Source organism: Anguilla rostrata, chromosome 3, assembly GCF_018555375.3.
Source record: "Anguilla rostrata isolate EN2019 chromosome 3, ASM1855537v3, whole genome shotgun sequence".
Lineage (NCBI taxonomy): Eukaryota > Metazoa > Chordata > Actinopteri > Anguilliformes > Anguillidae > Anguilla > Anguilla rostrata.
In genome coordinates, this window is record NC_057935.1 from 15,904,431 (window position 1) to 15,924,568 (window position 20,138).

The window sequence follows — 20,138 nt, forward strand, 5'->3', positions numbered from 1 at the left end:
TTTTTTACAATATTTTCAAGCCTGTGTTCTCAGTGTTCCTCTTGTTTACCGTATTGTATCCATCAGAAGGCAGAACAAAAATAAATAATAAATGTGTGTGCGTGTGTATGTGGAGGGGGGAGGGGGGGGCAATGGGGTTGTCTGTGCACGTACAAATGTATAAAATATATTAAAATGGTTTCCGGAATAGGCTTTCATGGAGGAGACATCTTGGGAGAAAAATATCACATCATCACACCGTTATGAGCGTCCATTTATTTCCTAAGTGAACATCCAGTGTGAAGCCGTTTCGGTCGATGAGCACGTCTCCGATAGTGGCCCATGATGAACTAATGTTTTGGGAAACCAATGCTGAGGTGCAGAAGCGACCTCATTTACCCATTCTCCCCCGAGTGGCGGATATCACGATATTTCATGCCGCGCGACAGCTGGTTCATAGCTCTGCCGCTCATTACTTCAAAATCAATAGATCTGTTTTAAAATCAATGACGGCGGCCGTTCCCGCCGGGCCACAAACGGGGTCCGGAGTTTAGCATTCCGTACGTTGATGGCGCTCCTCGTTGTTTTTCAAAGGGACGAATCGATCCGATTTACGGAATGAATTCCGCAGGTGTCCCGGCGCGCGCGGATTTCTACGTGCGAGCGTTGCGAGGGGAGCCCTTAACAGCTGGAACGGCGTGTACCCCCATCGCGTGGCATTCTGTTTTCCCGGCGACGGCGCGCCGGCGCAACTTAATGCAGATTACGGCTCGGATTGATGCCTTCGATGAGCGCTCGCATCAAAACAAACGCACCTCGGGTGACATTAAATATGCATTAGCGTCGCTGGCGTCGGAAACAGCCCCTCGTCACGCACGCGTGACTGCGCCCGACCTTTTCCTCCGGTTCTCAGGTCTGCGACTGTTTTTTTAAAACCCTTATTAAGTCCCGCTGCTTTGATCCCCTGAATAATTCCGAGCGCCGCTAATTCATTCCACATCTGCGTTCGCAGCAGGACCCGCCGACGTACGGGGACCCATCCCATCTCCCACGGTACCCTTCAGTTACTGTAAAGGAACAGCATTGATTCATTTCTTTATTTATATATATTTTTTATTTATTTACAGTGCAGTGATTTTATTCCATGGGTTGTGGATAAATTAAGCCCCAGGGAAAATAATGACAGCAAATAATCATTGGCAGGACAAATAAACAAATGAGGAATCCCTGCAAGCAGAAATAATCATGGGCCAGGCATGCGCGGCACTGACCGCAACGTGTTTACAGATGCAGCCTCTGTTTTTCATCTGTTGAGCCAACAGCAGAAGTGCTCCCATGCACCCTGATCCTGTCAAACTGAAGTACGACTGGTTATTTTGGTTAGTGTTTGCATAGGAGATCCACTGGACAAAATTAAGTTGCTATTGGAAGAGGTATTGGAGGAAAAGTAGGGAGTGGTCTTATGTCAAATATGCTCCAGTGTACAAACATGGTATGCTGTGCCTTAGATGCTATATTTTGGCTGAGAAGTTAAATAAAGATCTTGACCTGGATAATTAAACATCCCAAGGGGCTAATTGCAAAGGGTGTTTCCTGGTGTCATGGTACCTTATTAACCCACAGTTTAATTGGCTAAATAATTTTGCCCTTCTCCATCTGATCTTACGTGGTCAGAGTTCTGGCACAAAATGGCCACCGTGCATCACCCAGGTGTGTGCTACACTTTGGTGGTACATAGAGATTTTCATCTCTCACTGTTCTCACTGTGAAGCTGTTTGCAGTTATGAGGTAAAAACCCCAGCATAAATGCAATACATTGTTATTATTACACTACGGTTGAACACTTTATATTTCTGTGGTCTATTATATGTTAACCTTCTTATGCATGTCAGTGTGATGTTTGTATGCTTCCCTTAAAGAGTTTGTAAAATCAGAGAATAGCTTGAGACAACGGGGTTATTATGGTATGTACTTAACATCAGTAACAGCATGAGAAATCAATTGCGTTGCAATATTGACTCATATCAGATGAAATATTTCTGTCTATTTCTACGTGAGGACTAAATGGCGGTGTTCAATTTATTACCAGGCTCTAAGCTTTTGGGTCCAGGTCCTTCATGACATCATGAAGGACCTGATGTAATGGCCAATAAATGTTTTAGTCTCATTACATATCTCCTCACATAGTTTGAGGTAAATAATAGTAGGCTATTCTGTCCCACTAAAACAGCCTGAGCAAAGCATTCCTTTCCCATAGAGAAACATTGTCTGCATGATTAGCACAAATTTGCACTAGTTAGCTGTAGTTATTTTGCTGTTTTCCCCCTACCAACCTTATCTGTCTCTTAGTCTCCCTTTGTCTCCAACTTGTTCTTTCTCCCACCTTCTCCATCTCTTTGGGGTGCTGCTACCTAGCTGGCTGGCTAGCTCAGCTATTGTATTACCCCTAGAGCTATAGAGCTATAATTTTTGTTTTGTTATTGTTATTTTGTTTTATTTCATTATCAATCCTCTGTTTGTATTGCAAGCATGCCAAATGTACCTCGTGTATGTGCCCTCCCTAGATGCACAAACATAGAGGACGAGGTTGAGGGTAATGTTATGGTGTCGTTTTTTTCGTCGTTGCCTAAGGATTATACAATTCAGAAGAAATGGGTGCCATTTTTGAAAAGCTATACTGACACGATTAGTGCAAACACCTGCCTGTGCAGTGACCGTTTCACAAAAACAGACAGCTTTCAAAATCATAACCTGAGACTTCTTGGCTTGGCCAAATTCCTGAAACCTGTTGCTCAGGCTGTACCCGGTTGAGCAGGTTGAGACTCCTCTTCTGGCTTACACATATATGACCGTATTTGCTCAATTACACTTGCGGCTGTGAAGCCTTCTGCCATTCTCAATAGATAGATGTAGGCAAGCTAGCCATGTGTGTTTGTTTGCTTGTGGGTAGAACGTTTTGGGAATAGTTGAGGGGGGAGGTGGGGTGGCGGAGCGGTCCCAACCACGTCCATACAATCCTGAGATTTTGCAGATAATGCAGATTTTTTGTCTGACTTGAATTGTGTGTTATTATAGTTACTGGCATTACTTTGAATGGATATTTGATTTTCAGCTCCTTAACAGTCACTTTAAGGATTACAGACACTACAGTAAACACTACAGTCTGACTATATTTATCCACTGACATTCAACTTTACTCTTATTGGCTGTTCTACACATAAGTTTGTGTCACTCGTGTTGCTCGTGTAACATGAATTTAATATGTCAGCATGATTAGCTTTAATACGTACACCAGCATCACTCAAATGCAACATTTTCAAATAAGCATCACTGCATATAAACTACATATTGACAAATAAATGAATACGCATTAAACATTAATAAACTGATAAACTGATTATTGATAGAAGAAGAAGAAGAAGAAGATGATGATGATGATTAAGAATTTAGTTAATTATTTCAGTAGAGTGCTGTCCAATTACAGATTCCACCTCCTGGAAACCACATGCCCCTTGTCAGTGCCCTAGACTGCTGTAAGGTCGGTGTCTGTCATTACGGAGCAGGGGCTGCAGGTGTTAGCCATGAGGAGCCCAATTTTACGGTAGCTTGATTCTCTACTTCCGTCTGTCTCCCTGGGTAAGATTTTCCCCTTTGTTCTGGGTCCAGATGTGCCTTTACACTCTGCTTGAGTGTCCAGATGACCTTCTGATTGGTTTGATTTCAGATGCCCTTTTGAGAATATGTGCAGGATGTGAACTCCAGCCTGTTTCTTGGGCTATTCAACTGGTTTATTGGGTTCACATTGTATGAGACAGCTGGCTGAGAGGCAGCTGTATGTGGAGGTGGTCAGTTCAGGGTAGTGCAGGGGTAATTCTTAGACATATGAGCAGAATTGCCCTGATGATTATAGTGAAGGTAAATTTTAATCAATTCAAAATTGTATTCCTGCATTTATTTATTTATTTATTTTGGTTGTTTGTTTCAAGCCATATTCAAAACCACAAATTCAGTTTCAGGATAGCTATGAGTTTAACATGTATTTATTAGCCACCACCCACATGTCAAACTCGCTAGCTTCCGCTGAAGCAAGCTTAAAATAAACAGCACTGGGTCCACTTGTTAGGGGTAATAAGGCTGGGCTGCCTCAGTCCCCAGGGGTCAACTGTCAGTAACATTGTGTAAGGTCTGCTCAGACAGCCACCCATTAATTACCACTGTCATTGAATAAACGCGAGCATTCACAGGCGTCGGGAGCTCGGCTGGGAAGTGAAAGGTTGCAGGTTTAAATCCCAGGTGAGGCACAGCTGTTGAGCGGAATACTTAACCTGAATAACTCCGGCAAACAGTCAGCTTTTTAACATGCAAAATGAGTGTCATGTAAAATCGCCCTGAGTAAGGGCACTTGCCAAGCAAATTAAAGGCAGTGAATTAAAGAGAGACCACAGCCCTCCACTGATGAACATTTCCAATATTCATTTTGTCAGTGCTTAAAATGGCAATCCATTAATATATAAACATATTAAAGAAGGAGTTTTTTTTTATTTAATTACTGAGCAGATGTCCTTTATTTTTATACCATAAATTTATATATTTATATAAATATATAAATTGATGGTACAAAATAGATTTTGTACCATCAATTTAATATATCTGGAACTCAAGAAATCATTGTGCTTAAAGGCACAAATTATGATTTCCTGACTGGAATTGTAAAATCAAACTGGGCATAAGCTGCATACCCAGTCAGACTTCATCCATTTTGTCAGCGTGCAATAGGGAGGACATTACCAAGATGGGAAAGGGAAAGAGGAGTTTTTTTCAACCTCTCTCAGAGGCATGGCCCCTTAGTGGTCAACAGAAATAATTACTGACTGGAAAGAGTTTCCATTAAGGGAAGTGAGCATCAACAAACTACATAAGAAAATGATAAAGAAGTAATATTGCGAAGGACAGTTGAGTGGAACATCCAGAGGAGAGTGAGAACGAGGAGTGTTTTGTTGTCTGATTGTGCGCTCCTCTTTCGTAGAGCGGAGAGCAGATTCTCATTTTTAGAGACCTTGTGCAATACGTATAAATAAATCAGAAGTGCGTTTTTACAGAAGCTCTTCTTGTAAACATACAGGTGTTCTTAAAAGAGCCTACAAGAGTAAAAACACAAGCAGCGATCCAGCTCTTTCCTGCTTCTCATTTTTAGGGCTTGTTGCCAAGGAAACTAGTCCTTGTTTGGACATGTTGTCAAGGAAACAAAGATGGAGAAATCAGTGAATTTCATTTGTATTTTTAGAAAGCCAACATTCTACCAAGAAACAAGGTGAACATCAGTTAGAGGAAATGAGTAATACAGTATGCAAGTAGTCACATATCTCTAATGACTGAAAATTAAAGACAAACTTTTTCAATAAAGGAAGACACAGCTTATGTAGTATTGTTTGTTTTTATAAATTGTATTTAAAAATATATATTTTTATATGTCATGAACATCAGTCCACCTCAACTGTGAAATTTCAGTCTTGTATAACATATACACCTACAGGCCTGTCTTCAGAAAGGAAAGATCTTATTCTAATTCCTATTGTAAGAAACAACGTGCTCCAGCAATTGAGTTGCAAGTGGTGTGGAAAGGAAAATCTATAGGAGAGATAATCTACTTTACAGATAAGTGCTGGCCATTTGTTTCCTATAGCCCATATCTATGCTAATTGGCAATCGCTCATTAAAGACTTCATCACTCTCTTTGACTTGTTTACAGTTTATTTCTCTTTACTTCATTTTCTGAAGAACAGAATTTGATTTATTTATTCAAACATCTTCCCTGAGTGGGTATAAATGTGTTTAATATGTGGAATAATTGGAAGGATAAACATGTTTAGCATGTGTAATAATTGGGGGTGTAAACATAATTAATAAGTGTAATAATTGAGGGTGTAAACATATGTAATGTGTCTAAGAACTTCAGAGAGAATTTGAGTGTTGTTCGGAGTGACAGAGAGCAAGATGCAGTGGGCCTGTCACCTGCTTGGTGATTCATAATTCATTTTGCTCTTTTGGAAACCTGAGAAAGAGGACAGGAAAAAAACTAATCTCACGATTCCTCCTCTTTTAAAAGCCACTCCCATTCTCTTCCCATTCACTCCTCTCCCCAGCTTTTTTTTTACCTCAGCTATACTTAGTCTGTGTTGCTTTCTTTTGTTTTGAGTTCTCGGTCTGAGCTAAATGTAGGATGACAGGCGCAGAACGCAGACCTGGCAACCCCCCTGTGGCCCCAGGCCCTGTGTGATTAATATTTATCCACATCTCTCCTCTTCGCTTCCTTTTCCGATGAGCGTTGTTATTCATTTACTTTTGGTTGCTCGCGTCACTCCCCGAATGTTGCCGACCCGCTTTCAGCAGAACAAAGTTTGTCGTTTGCCTTTAAGGACGAGCAAGCTGTTTCGAGCAAGTCCCATAGTCTTGCCCCCCTCGTTTGGGTTGCCAGCGGGGTCGAAACACGATAAATCTGGGACACTTCCAGCGGAGCCTCCAACACTCTCTCCCCCGTTGTTGCCCATGGAGACTTTGAGACCGCCCCCTACAAACTTCATTACTGATATCAGAGTCATTAATAGTCTGGTCATGTGACTCAGCGCCCCCAGGAAGGAATTCAGAGTTCAGATGGTGTCTCTGCGTCAGTGAGGCTTAAGCAGCAACACGTCGAACGCTGTGTATGTACTTTATTTATTTATTTGCTTCCCCCTGGAGCAAACGCGTTGCCCTCTGGTTGCCTTGATGCAAGTGCGTTTCTGTCAGCAGCAGTAACTCTGGGGGCTGAGAGTGCAGAAAGGAGGGGGGGGGGGGGGGCAGGTCTTCACCAGGGCCAAGCTGGGGAAGTTCTGGCCCCGCCTCATTCACAATTCATTCTCTGTGAAGCAGCTGCTGCATCTTTCATCAGAGGAATCAAGGCTGGCCCAAGCATCCCTGCCACGGTTGCTTTTTGTCCTCCTCCCCTTCTCCCCGCCTTTCCTCTCCTCCTATTCCTTCTCTCCTCTCCTTTCTTCTTCCTCTCTCCTCTTCTCCCCTCCAGTTATCCTTCCTGCAGTGACATCAGTGCTAAGCTTACGGTCAGGTCGTTCATCTTTCTTCTCTCCCCTGTTATTGTACACGAGTTTCAGGCCAGTGTTGCTATGTTTTTATTGTTTTGCGTGCGGTGCGCATTCCCCTGAATTGTCCCACTTTGCCACCAATGCGAGCCGTTCACAAAAGTGTAATGTGAGACGGCGTTTGTTGAAAAACCCGAGCACATTTTACAGGGGGCCTGCTGGGGAAACACAGCTCAGGGTTTGAGTGACAGGCAGGGAATTACTGAGGGACGCTCTCCGCGTCAGGCTCACCTGTTGCAGGCAAAACTCCGCGGAGGAAAACCCTGACAAGATTTCCATGAAAGCCACTCCTGTACCACGTTTCTGTCTGCATTATTCACAGCAGAGGACATCTGCATTCTTCTAAGGATCAGCCTGGGTAGAATATATGTATGATAACTGATATTAATAATTAGGATAGACTTCTGTCCTCGTAAGCTGAATGCCACTTACACCAAAGTAGATCAATACAAAGTGTGGGGAACAGAGGTGTCTACATGAATCGCAGATTTGACAGTGAGGTTGTACTTCACAGAGCTGGTAGGAGGGAAACTATGCCAGCAATTTGTAATCTCTCACTCTCTTTCACTCTCTCTCTCTCTCTCTCTCTCTCACTCTCTCTGTATGTTAGTCATTTTGTTCTCATTATAGTACGTGCTGATCAGCATAATAAATCATTGGAGATCTATGGCCCATTTGCTTTGTTTAGTACAGCATGTCATGAAATCTATTCTGCGAGAGGTTTTCAATCATAATGTTTACACATCTGACAGTGCAAGTGTTCGTAATCATGGATGATTGCACTGCAAACTCTTTTCAGAATTATTTCCCAAAAAGCAAAAATAAATAAATAAATAAAATATTCCACTGCATTTATGTCAGAGAATAGATACAGCCACTATACATTATATTGATGTGCAGAAACATTGTGTTCCTTTCCCTGCAATGAATCGAACACAATAGGTCAGAATTTCTTCAGTTCTGCTGGAGTTGGCAGTGGGTTGCTGTGTAGTATAATGATTATGGGAACTGGGCTTGTAGCCCGAAGGTTGATTGCTAGGTAGCGCACTATTCTTCAAGGTGGAGATTCACATGAATATGCTTCAGTGTTTATCCAGCTGTTTAAGTGTAAATGCAAAATTAAAATCCCTGCATAAGAACATCTGCTAAATGGAAGCCATGTAATTCTATTTTATTTGTACAGACCTTTTACAGAGGCAGCCACAAAGACATTTTGCCAAAAAATAGAAAATGAGGGAATGACCGAGCCTGAAGACCAACAAGTGAGGTAAAAAAAAAAAAAAAAACTCTCTAATGGGAAAAAAGACTCAAACAGTTGTGAGAAAAACTCCCCAGTGGGAAGAACCCAGACTCGGCTGGCTGGCCTACTGTCAGCTTTTCTTCAGCTGTTTGGAACTTCACAGTGAAAATACTGAGAACGAAAAAGTGACCAGGGCTTGTGTCAGTGTCATCTAAGGCTAATTCCTCAAAGTCCATCACATAAAACACATTAAAATGCATTTCTTAATTAATGTCATTTTTTAACTTTGACTTTGTTCACTTTTGGATGCCAAGGGTGGCATATTCATTACATTAAGCAATTTCTGTTCCGACAAACGGCTAATTAGAAAATCAATGATGTTGTTTCGCATATTGCTCAATGGCAGACTAGCAGATTCACACCATCAAAAATTATCACTGCAGCAGGCCATGCAATGATTGCACCTCTCATCCTTGCACTTCACACTCACACACTCAGGACACACACACACACAGGGCACACCCACACACACGCACACACACACACGCTCGCACATTCACGCACGCAGACACACACACACACACATGCACACACACACGCTTGCACACGCACACACACACAGAACAGATACACACACGCACACACATGCTTGCACATGCACGCACGTGCACACATACACACACATGCTCACACATACACACACAGGACACACACTCGCGCACGCACGCACGCACACACACACACACACGCAGAACAGACACACACACACACACAATTATGTAAGCACACATATTCACATAGACTTGCAGAAACACACACACACGCAATCCAGACCCGCGCACTCGACTTGTGGAGGTTTCAAAAGTGCAGCGTTAATTAGCGTTAACTCTTTTGTGAAGTACTGGGCTGTCTGTGCCTGGTATTCTCTTCCTTGTTCTGTTCAGCGGGAGTTCAGGCAGTGCCCTAGTTATCTTGAGCAGGGAACAAGTTTGCTGCTGCCATGGATGCAGCTGCGGACCTCATCACCATACCAACAAGCACGGGGAGGGGGGGGCCATGGAGACTGCTTGGAATTGGCATGTGCTTGTGTAAATTCAAAAGGACCTTATAACATTAGAATTATCTTAGCAACTGTTATAGTCTAATACTCTAATTAGTGTGGCTTAAACCACCCCCAACAGTCTATCCTCTGCCACACACTTTAAATTGACAGTTTACTTTATGGAGGCTTTTGATACCACTTTGGACAGTATTATTTGTGCAATGAAGGATATTTCAGATACAGAAATTGGCTTTACAATGGCTGGTACAGGGGAATTTGAAAGACCGCTTTGTTCAAGGAAAGAAATATTTACATGGTATAAAAACTGATATTTATGTTCATAATTGTAAAAATGTGCTACAAAATCAATCTGTTCATACTACATACAGCCTCTGGAAACATAACTACTGCTTTAGACTGCTTTAGGAGTTACATGAAGTGCATTTTCTCACTTTGGACCACAACCCCCAGAATGCCTCTATACCATTTCAAAGCTGGGGGGTCATCAGAATTTCTGTAAATATGCTTCATCGCACATAAAAAACAACAACAATAAAACGGGATTATTTTTTTTAAACCCATAGTGAACTATCCATTGCACATGCAGTTGCATTTTGGCTAGATCTGAGTAGCCCTAGAAATGTGTGGCATTGGTAGTCATTCATACAGTATCCACAATCCCCTTGAGTACCTCGGTTTTGTCACCAAGGAGGGGAAGACACTAATAAAGAGACCCGCCCTAGATCCAACCCTGTTCCCGAAGACTAACCATCCTCTAGGTTTTCACTTTGAACAAACAACACCTTGCACGGTGGTTCTGTGGTGTTGACGTTAGTTCATTTTGTGGTGTGATTTTGTAGTGTTGATCTGAGGTCATTCGCAGCGTTATGTTTTGGTGTTGTAGCTGGGTGTTGCTGCAGCTGTCGTCGGGTAGGGAGCCGTCGATCACGCGTAGCGTTCATGAAATGGCCACGCCACCTCAACACACCGCATACGTCCGGAACCACGCTTCCGTTAGCACGGTGCATCGGACAGTGCGTAACGCGACCTCCTCGCAGGTGCACCGCATTCTTAGGCAAAGCGTGTTTTTGAGGAGCTTGATTGCCGCAGTGGGGAATCAGGGAGAGAAGCACACTGCACCTGAATGGCGTCTAACAGCTCCGCACCTGAATGCCATCTCGCAGATCTTCACCTCCGGGGTCCGCGATGCGGACGGCGAATACGCGGCTCAGCCGACGATTTCCCCCGAGTTCGCCGTCTTTGTTGAAAGGTGACAGGAGTTTTGGTGCGTTTTTCTTCCGAAAGGACGCAGGCATTCGGCAGTCTGTTTGAAAAGGAAACGTTAGTTTGGTGCCTGCGTTTAAAGGAGACGGGGGATCTGGCTGATTAGCGCGCCACGCGGAGTTAGCACCTGGTGTGCCTGTGCTAGCGGAGTTATCCGCAGCCTCACCCCATTCAGCTTGCTCCCAAACTGAAGCTGCGTAATTGCACAAAATGGGGTCTGATTGCTAATGATGTGTTTCCATGCTCGCGGAGACACGTGTTGGGCAGGGGAGGGGTGCAGTTAGGTTAGAGTGGGGACTGAACATTTATTACAGCTCTAAGCCACCTCGACACGTACAGTGTTAGTGAGCTGTCAAACAAAGGCCATGCCCCCCCCCCTCCCCCCCACCAGTCACAAGTAAGGCAGAAATAAAGATATAGGAGCGATTGTCGTAGAAACTTTTCATACAGCGATTGTCGTTTCCTGCATCACTCCTCCCTTGCGTTGGTCTGCATGAGTGCAGAGTGACCGAACAGTCTAACCTGAGCAGTACCCGGTGCTGGATCCAGAGAAGAGGCTGTTCATCCATCACTCCCCCTCATCCACAAGACCGCATTACCGCGCACGTCCGCGCGCGTTTGCGGTGATTGTCTTTTCAGAAACAGAGACCGCTCCCTTTTCTGTTCGACTCTTCTCCTCCCTCATCGTCTTCCTCCGGCTAATGGTAATGGTTTATGAAAATTTCAGGCATAATTGCGAGGCGATAACTGGATGACATCCTTCACCAATCGCGTAACCGCGGTCGGTAGCGCCTGTGGAGACACGAGCAGTGTGCGACGTGGATGGATCGCGGCATCACAAAACAAATGTTTAAGTGCTAGATTTTATGCACTCATGAATTATACAGCAGGCCCCTGAGGGAAAATGAAACAATCTCACCAAACAGTCGCACACATATAAAACCAAAAAAAAAAAACATACAAATCTTGTTTTATCTCATATTATTAAAAATATGCCTGAGCAGTTTCAGATATCAGGCTCTATACACGGGGTATTGACCATGCCTGGACTTGTGGGTAGCTGAGCATTAAGTGGCATTTTGGGTTCGGGTGGAGTCGTTGCTCGAGCTCTTGACGCGCGCGTCCCTGTGTGTCAGGCTTAAGGAGGGGTTTTCACGGGCTGCGGAATTTCCGGAATGCAGACGGATCCCACAGACGCTCCTGGCAGACGGGAGAGCATCAGCTGCGTGGAGATCTGCAGTCACAGCCAGAGGCTCCTGAGGTTGGCCTGCTTTACATTGTTAACTCGCACTCCTGACCCACCAATTACCTTAATCCCCAATCCAGACAGACTACCATGCTGACAGAGGGTCTACATCGTGCTCCTGCACCCCCCAAACCCCCCCCCCCCCCCCCCTCCCCAACTCCAGGTTCTTCCCTCTGTTTCTCACACCCCTCTGCCTCTTTCAAAACAAGCAGTATAATGAAAGGCTCTTTTTCCATCAATGGTGATTCATTCCGATCTCAAACGGAACCAGAAGCTATTATTGGTGTGTGATCTGCTGTGAAGGGTTGGTTTGCTCTTCTCCTAGCAAACAGGAGATCATTTCCTGCCAACGTAAACAGATTAAGATTACTACACCCGCAGAGGACAGAGAAGCCAAAATGGAAAGTGTCTGAAGCATCCGTAGCATTAGAGAAAGACAGGTATCCGATTCCTGCTTCCGCCTCATTTAACTACTGGTACATTTCCACTCACTGTTTAACTCACTCACTCACCCGCCCATTTGTTGTCTCATTTGTTCACCTATTCATCCTTTCACTCACTGACATTCACTCTACTTCATATGACACGAGCTCACTAACATATTCTACCACTAGAGGGCAAAAAGTGTTGTGTTGCGACATTATCAGCTGGTCTCAAACAGCAAGCCAAGCCAAACCAATCAATGTCAGAAACAGCAGCACACAGGTTGTGAACACACATACACACACACACACCAGTAGTCACTCCTGCTTATTTATGTTTGGAGACTTGGAGTTCTGAGTATTGACTCTTGGCTATATAGGGAAATCAGGAGAGCCAGTTTGATTAAGAAAATGGGCATCTGGTCATCTTTCAAATGAGATATAAAATCAGGTTACTCTGATCATTAACAATTCCAGTGGCACCAATTACAAAGAGTGTGGGGCGTGTTCTCAATGTCTTAGCCTGCATTTGCATTTTTAGGCATTTGGCAGGTGCTCTTATCCAGAACTTACACTCTTCATGCACAATCCATTTAAACAGCTGGCTGTTTACTGAAGCAACTCATGTTGAGCATTTGAGTGCTGCTCACGAGTTTCAACAGCCCCACCTTGAAATCGAACCTACAACCTTGGAATTACAAGCCCAGTTTCCTGACCTCTTTTTGCCACCCCCACGTATAGCCACAACTGGCTGTCTCCGTTTGGCCAATCATCCCCAGTGAAATTGCTTTAATAATTCAGACCCTGCTTCTCCACCTCAGCTGACGTGTGGTGATGAGCACTCTGGTGCAAAATGAATGCATCACACAGGTGGGTGCCACACAGGGGGGGATGGCTGAGGTAAGTTCCCCCATTTGCTGTAAATTGTATTTGAGATGTTAAAATGAAAAGCACAACATAAATCCAATGTATTATTATTATTATTATTAGTAGTAGTAGTAGTAGTTGTAGTAGTAGTAGTAGTAGTCATAGTAGTCGTAGTAGTAGTAGTAGTAGTATCCGAATCTTCAGATTTGTTTTAGGTGCACCTCCTTCCCTGATCAAGAACTCCACCTACACTCTGACCTTGGAGATGTACAAAGCATGCATCACACCATCTATCCAGGACTGCCATTTCCTCATAACCTCTGCACATCAAACCAACAGGCCACAGACTAGCCAGGACTCAGGGATTAATTGTCATTCTCTTACAGAGAAACACCAGGGCACAAACCAATGTGTATTACTGAATCTGCTCTGAGAGTGAGCTGGGAGAATAAGCATATTCATCTTCACCACCTAAGATGAATAAAGGTGCTGTTCTAACCACACATCACAGCTTGTACTGTAATAGATGTAATGGCTACAGTGTGCAAGGTGGTAAAGTTTTACTAGAGGTCTTTTTTTAATTTAGCTGGAATCACTTTAATTGGTGCCATTTAAAACACAGTTTAAAAGTAAGAGAGCAATTTCAAAATATGAGCGTAACCATCTGTTGATGTTTATTTTTCAGTCTCTACGTGCACGCCCTGCAAATTGTTTTTTAAAATAGCAATTAGTGAAGTAGTAATTTGCATCCCTGGATGCTGAATGGTAAAAGTGCTTCACATACGTTTTTGTACACTTCAGGGCTGACACTCAAATTATCTTCACGTCACACCCTCTCGCTTCGTGATTGGTTCGATGGGTAAAGGCTGGTTATCAACAGCAAAAATGTGTGTCCCGGCCCTCTCCCCCAAGTACCCCTTCAATCACTGTTTTCTGGGAAACATGCATTCTAGGGGACCGTCGACTCATTTAAAACTGTCGATTAAAACTTGTTTGAGTTCATAGCATCCAAACAAAGCAGGCAATCGTGCAGTTGCCTCGTAATGCATCCAAAAACCATGAGAAATAAACCATTCCACCATTGTGGCTCAGAAAAACTGACAAACACCCATAATGCATTATACAGAAAGAAATGGCATCTATTCTGTGACTGAGGGGCTGGGATGAAGGAAGCTGGAGCTGTCACCATGGTATTAACTAGAATATATTTCTGTTGCTACCAGGTTTGTTGTCCTGTAAAATATATATATATATATATATATATATATATATATTTTATAAATGGATTAATGAATCTTGATGAAAATAGGAGAGGGATTATTAATAGAAACTGTGACAATTAGCTATAACTCTGGTGACACCCCATTCCTAACTCACAGCCATTGCTCCACAGTGCTGCTGTTTCCACAACTTCTTCAGGATGGGCTAAATTCAACCCTTCAACTATTGACAGTGGACTGAAGGCCTACCGCTTGTTATGACAGAGCCACCTGGGACTATGTGTACAGCTCACAATTCTGTCATTAAACAGACGCTTTTAACCAAAGCAGCTTACAAAAGTGCATTTCACATGGCAAACACAAGAGCATTATATAAGTGCTGCCCGCCATCAAGGCACATGCCTCAAGACCTACAAAATAAAGCGAGAGAATATTATTGAATATAAACTTTTATGTGCAGTCGGAAAAGAGAAGATTTTACACATTTATGGACATCCAGTGCTTTCCTGATGGGGAGGGTTGTTCTGCCTTCAGTGATTCAGTGTAACAAGCTGTTTGCATTTATCATAAAAGTATTTCAAAAGGTTTAAGTCCGAGAACTGAAAAGTAATATCACTCTCCCATTCAACGCTTTTGATAGTTTTCCTGTAAGAAGTCAGGCCTGACTATGCTCATGCAGATAGACGCTTTGCCGTCTGGGGAGCATAGAGCAACATTCTGCTGACACCGAGCATTTAAGAATCACTTTGTGAAATTGCTGAATCACACTTTTCATAACCAAATTTCAAAAAGGAAAAGTATAATGCACAAGATTTATGTATTAAATACATGTCTGTATTTTCAATAGTGTGAATTTCATGAATTATTTGATTGCATCCCAAAAGGGTTTTTTTTACAGTTTGAATCGCCTCTGTCAGAGATTGCAGCAAAAATATAAAAAAATGAGAGAGAAAAAGAACATAACACAATCAAGTATATGGAGGCGTGAGCCCCTGATGGTCTGTGTGACAGTGAGAGATCGGCACCGATCAGGGATCGGCTCCGTCGCCGTGTGGAACTATGGCAACCGTGCCCGGCAATGCAATGCATGGGATTGAGCATATTCCTTAATATAGCACTGCCTTACAAGGATATCCCCAGGGAAGAACAACACCAGGACTAGGGTCCAGCCATGTGCGCCAACATGCACATATTGAGATCTGTTCTTTTATGACTCCTTTCATGACAAATTATGGTGGCATCATCATTGGCTCTCCTTAGTTGCATTCAACAGAAATGTAATTTATATTCAAATTCGGTGCGTGCATAGAGTCGACCTGAATGGTCTGCATTTCTATAGAGCGTACAGTAGACAGTAAGCTATTTTTTCTCAAATCCCACCCCTGTCTTATTTTAGCTGTGGCGTTCTCTATGCTTAATCATGCTTCCTGTCTGCTTTGCAGACACCTGCGAGCTTAATCACATTGTACAGATCTTTAATTTATAAGGCAGGATATTTATTGAGGCAATAAAGACCGAGAACCTTAACTACACGGGCACACCGAACAAACTGGAAGACACTGTAAACTGGCAAGCATGTTTTAACTAGCGTATCTGTTAAAAAGGCATTATACGTCAAAGTGCAATTTCTTTCCCTTGTTTGACGTTTTTATTGGCCTGGACTCTGGCTGCTTTCTTTCTGGCATCGCTCTCTTTAGTCTTGGGAAGTTCAAACATTTTGGAGGGGCTCTGATATAGAATGCACAGGGACCTAGACGGGTCAGGTTTACTCTCACCTCCTCTGACAGCATGCAGTACGGGGTCTTCCACAGTGCATCCACTCGACAGAAGACGTAAATCATCTGAAGGGTTAACAAGCATCCTCGGGTTAAGGGTTCGGTATCTCAGGGATTATGAAGCAGTGGCAAGACTCCCATCCTCACGAATCGCAGAATCCACAGGGTTAGCACACAACCCAGGGGATCTAAGGGCTCATCACTGTTCTGCCAGTGGCCCCTGTGCTGCTGACTGCACTCTGAAAATAAAAGGCAGCGGGAGACCTGAGGTCAGATGTGCCCATCACCTGCAGCTGACCCGCGGGGGAATGAGGCTGGGCGGAACTGACCTGGGATCAGGGCAGGAGCGCCAAATGACTTGGACCCAAAGAAGAGAGGATGTGCCAGCACGTGACCCTAGCTGACCTCCCCCTAACCCCCATGGGTAACCACTCCCATCAAGCAGACATTTGCATGCTAGGATGCAACTGCCAATATTTGCCCAGGGTTTTTTTTTTTTTTTACTCGTCAATAAATTATTGCAAATGTTTACAGTGCAGACCAATCCCTCCTTATCTTGAATGGTTTTCGGCTACACGTACCTGACACACCAATTTCTCAACTCAGGAGAGCGTAATGCTTCACGCTTTTTGAACAGGATGCAATTGGCACGAACATCTGAGTGTTGAATACACGTACAACCTACAAACATAATGAGTCACTCCATTTAAAAAAAACCCCCCACCAAACTTAGTAAATAACTGCGCTGATTTACACATGAGGAAGACAGGCTAGAGCTACAGCTAGCAAACACACACCTGCCTGGGGTAACTGGGTGTAGCATCCCAGGGTTTGTCTTGGATAAGGATAGCTCAGGTGAACGGAATATATCCGGCAGTGAAACAGTCATTAAGGAGCAGCGTCTGTAGGACACAGTCAGCGCACCCTTAAGCAAGGCACCTAGCCTGAATTACTGGAGTTAAATATGCATCCATATACACGGGGAATATTTAAACTGTGCAAATTGCCTCAGACAACAGCCTCTGCTAATCAAATAAACGTAAATAAGGAACATTGAGCATGAATGCGTGCTTAATGCGGTTACGAGATTTAGAGGTTTTGCAATTTCGTCTCAGGGGTTTTTGGCATAAGGTGCAGGCAGTTTCATCTTCACTAGTCCTAAGGGTCCGCTTAAACTACTCTCATCAAAGCGCACAGGCACTCAATTAGCTGTTAGAGCCACAGTGCAATGAAAGCCATGTCTGATTTTTCCGAGACAAGAAAAGGGCACCATCCATCGACGGCTGCATTTTGAGGTTATTTTTATTTTAAATTAAGCGTCTTAACAATGTCAAATTAAGTGACTCAGGGGCAATTTTTCTGAAGAACAGATTTTAGAGTTTGAGGGGGAAAATAAGTCAAAAGAAACTTTCCATCATAAAATGGCTGGATCTTCAGGGTGCCGGGGACTAAAATGCTTCTGGTGACTCAGCCAGGATTCAGCGACTGCGCAGCTGCGATGCAGTCAAACGGTCATGTTTGCGGTCGCAGTGCGGCCCCATTGGCCCGCGCTGTTTTCCAGGCGTTCGTCCGTGCCAACCAGGATGTCCCCGTGTTTGTGGAGAGCGGTCGAAGGGCGCTCAGAGCCGCAGATGAAATATAACGTCGGCAAATATTTGCGGAGCGCCGTGACTAATTGGAGCCGACCGCGTGCGGGTCCACGCCGCCGGAGGACTGCGACCACAGCCTTATCTCTATCGACCCCTGCAGCTGTCAGGGATGTGCCCAGCGCTAACGCTTCTGCGCCGCGCAGTAACTCACACACACGCACACACGCACACACACACACGCACACACGCACACACAGCACACACACACACACACACACGCACACACACACACACACACAGCACACACACACACACACACACACACGCACACACACACACACAACACACAACACACACCACACGCACACACACCACACACACGCACTCACACACACACACACACACACACACACACACACACACAACACGCACGCACGCACACGCACACGCACACACACACACACACACACACGCACACACGCACACGCACACGCACACACGCACACGCACACACACACACACACACAAATAAAGGGATGTGGTAATCAGCCTCCACCTGCAGGACATCTGAGGAGGTTTTGATGAGATTCACCTAAATAAACACGCTAAAAATAAAATGAATAAAAAATAAATGCACCAAATTCCTCTGCCAAGCATCCTCCCGCACACCAACCCCCTCCCCCAACCCAGTCTCCACCACAATAAAATACAGGAGGTTTCATTGGCAGGAAATACATTTGTAAATATTGCCAAAGCATACAGTTTAGACACAAAACACGGAACGATGCATTTTTAACGCTAATGAATTATCTGCAAAAGATGACAAAGATCAAATAACAAAATAGTAAACAAAAGTAACAATAATTTTAAAAAAAATAATACAACTCGAAATACAAATCAAAATGCTAATCAAAATAATACACAAAAATGACGACAAAAATGTACCGTACACTCTCACACACTTGTTTTATGTCAATTGTCACCACACAGAAACGCACTCTCTCATCTCTCTCTCTCCACATCTTTCTCTCTCTCTCTCTCGCTCGCTCTCTCAGTACAGAGGACCTCAGTAAGGTTAGCCAGGCTTAGTTCAATTTCCACGGTTCCAAAGGGTGGAGGGGTCACACGAGCAACAAATAACAAGGAGTGTCCCTAATTTGCAGGTGAGGCGAGTGGTGAGCACAGCTGCTACCGAGTGACCCGAGCCCACTTCCAGGGGCCAAAGGCTGCTTTCTGTGACTGACTGGCACACTTCCTGCAAATATAAGAAGGCACTGGCGGGGAGATGCAGCAGGTGGGAAGGAGGAAGGGGGTCATTGCCTGCCCTGAGGAACCCCCCCTTACCCCTTACCCACCCCCACCCCCCTCCACCCCTCCACCCCTCCCCCTTCCCACCTCAGCTTCCAGTGAGAGTTAGACTGACATCTCCTTGGGGTAGGAGAACCAGACGCTCAAAATCTGCTTCCACAATCCACTGAACAAAGCTCTGTTCTGCAGGGTCCTGCCCTGCCCGCTGCTGTTCTGCCTCCCGCTTCCTGATTTCTGCTTCCTGTCTCCAGGACATGCTCGTGTTATCAGTCAGAAGCATTACTGAGCATGAAACATTACAGCTTATGCAGGGCTTTCCGAATGAATTTCATTCGACTATCTGAACGTCGAAAAATGAGTTTCATTGGAATGGGAAAAGGACGGCTCGAGAGTGTAAACCAACAGCGTAATATTTTCACTGACGCGGTCGCGCGGCTTTTGAACACGCGGCCGGCGGAACACGTCCCGCGTAATTTCATTGCCGCGATAAATTTCTTCTTCTGCGGTGCCAATTTGTTTACAATTGTGGCAACCCTCACTAAAGCTGCAGCCTCAATACCGAAAAACCCATCAACCATCAATAAGGAGAATATCTCTCCTGAACATCTGAGAAGTAATGCTCTGAGTGTCTGGTGCAGCTCAAGGGGGGATTCAACAGGGCATTACAGTTTGTAGAATTTGCTAAATTGAGCTTAGCTACCACTTGACAACTATCAATCTGATCTGAATCCAACAGTTTGCTGAAAACCGAGCTGGAAGTGTCTGCATCCACCTGCACATTACCTGCTAAAAGACCATTGCACATAACATCCTGGTAAACGCATCCACACTGGACAAATTCACTGGCATTTGATTGTATGCACCCATAATGTATGTATATATACGCAGCTGGCAGCCCTACCCTGATTTCTGCCATAGATTGGTTATATATTCCAAGTGTGTGAGTCAGACAGTACAGAATGGTGTTCTTCAGAGGCTTTGGTTGAGCTGAATCATGCAAACACTGTGAGACCCATCCAGGATGGATGTA